This window comes from Poeciliopsis prolifica, unplaced genomic scaffold (assembly GCF_027474105.1).
Source record: "Poeciliopsis prolifica strain line A6 unplaced genomic scaffold, Auburn_PproV2 SCAFFOLD001, whole genome shotgun sequence".
Classification (NCBI taxonomy): Eukaryota; Metazoa; Chordata; class Actinopteri; order Cyprinodontiformes; family Poeciliidae; genus Poeciliopsis; species Poeciliopsis prolifica.
The window spans coordinates 5,851,220-5,853,190 of record NW_026562376.1 but is presented as its reverse complement, the minus strand read 5'-3'; the positions used below and the strand labels follow the sequence as shown (position 1 = coordinate 5,853,190).

Here is a 1,971-nt window from a genome sequence, read left to right as displayed (position 1 = left end):
GTACACACAGATGGAGAAGCTTTTATTCCTTGATAATTACCACCGCACTAAAAAAAGAAAATGCAGCCGCAGTGTTGTTTAAGTTTTCAACCAGGCACCTGTTAAATGCGGACAGCCTGAGCAAAGAGCTGAAACTATTTATCAGCAGGCGTGTCGCAATAAGCAATAAATCAATTAATCGCATGATAAATTAAATAATTCCCATTTACATGATTAATTGTTTCTGTCTTTCTATTAAATCTGGCTGACAAAAGTCTTCAGTCTGGTGTTTTGATCTCAACTAGCCCTTTTTTGACAGATAAATTTGTTTTATTCATTTTATTTGTTGTTTGTTTTGTTTGTTTATTTTTGATATTTAAAGCGTCTTCCAGCTCTACTATTAAATGTTACAATTAATTGATTTTTGACTACACGTTATTGCATTATTATACTATATTATGTTGCTTAAAAATGGTCTCAAAATGATATTGTTTATCACAATTTCTGGGATGAGTTATTGTCCAGCAAAATTTGTTACCGTGGCAAGCCTATTAATCGGATTAATCATTTATTGGCATAATCGTCAACTAATTTAGTAATTTATTAATCGTTATCTGGAGTGTACAGTGTAAAATAAAAAGCCACTTGGTGAAAAAACAACAGTAATTATGCCAAAGCTGCACAAAAATATTTACATTTTCCACTTAAATAAAACAGAAAAATATTTGCTTTGTCCATAAATATTTTCCATATTTAATATTTAATATTAATATTTAAGTGGCATAGTTTTAAATTCAAGAAGAATTTTCTTGAAAAGCACTTTTTGTTATGGAAATAATTTTTTTAGCTGCTAATGTTTTTGTCAAGCTAAAAGAATAATATTTCAGGCAACAAGCGATCATTTTTATTTTTTATTTTTTTAAGGGACTAAATTATTTCTAATATTAGAGAGAAAAAATATTAGGTTGTTCAATGTAAAACCTGTAAAATGTACTATTTAAAAAAATGTATTAATTAAACAAAACAGAGTGTCTTTGGTCAGAGGCATGTTCAAATTCGCTGTAATACAGACCGCTACAGGAGATTTCTCCTGTCAACGGCCAACACCATCTCCAATAGCTCTTTGAAAACTTTAACATAATATGAGTTACAACAACATTTTATTTCACTTTGGGATCAATAAAGTATTTTTGAATATTGAATTTAATCATCAGAATAACTGATGACTAAAATAATGGGAAATTGCAGACCTAATCGCAACATAGTTTTGATTGCGTTGAACTCACCATGTGAAGTAAAACAAAGAAAAATGACAAAGACAGAAAAAACTACTTATCAGTAAGCCAGAGACTCAGACTAAGAGTCTGCAAAAATAGCCTCTTAAATCTGGGTGGCTGAGGGGATTACCGAGCAGCCAGCGCTGCTAACTAGCCTGCTACAACATATGGCCTGACGTGGCAGCAGTTTGCACCGTTTCACTCACAGTGACCTGCAAAAGTGTTCAACCTTTAAATTATACTTGGACCTTAGGCGTTAAACAAACACAAAATAGTGAATATGTGAAGAAAAACCCAGGAGAAGCAGCAGAGAGCCAGGTGGAAATCTGTTGACAGGACAACTGTTAGTCCTGCAACCCAGAAATCTGGACTTTATGGAACCATTACTAAAACAAAAAAAACAAGATGTTCTATTCACAGAAAACGTAGGGGACCCAGCATCATACGGAGGGGGACAATTTTCTTCAGCAGGGACAGGAATACCAGAAATGCTCTAAAATCAATTCTTATTATAAAACACTTATTTTATATTTACTCTGTTATTATTATTATTCATATGGCTTGGAAAGAAAATCAGTGGTATCAGTTATCGAGCATTGCTACCGGTCACAGTTATGGTAAGATGTATAGACCAATCCTGGAAGAATCTGTGATTTCTCCGCTAGAATTTAAATCGGGCCAATCAGCAAGCAGAACCAAACGACAATATAGATTT

At 33.0% G+C, this 1,971-nt stretch overlaps 1 protein-coding gene across 7 annotated transcripts in view; it reads left to right on the top strand.

Annotated features, from left to right (window-relative positions):
• Positions 1-1,971, top strand: part of tjp1b (tight junction protein 1b) — a 95,132-nt gene that overhangs the window by 738 nt on the left and 92,423 nt on the right. The gene's annotated exons all lie outside the window — the stretch shown is intronic.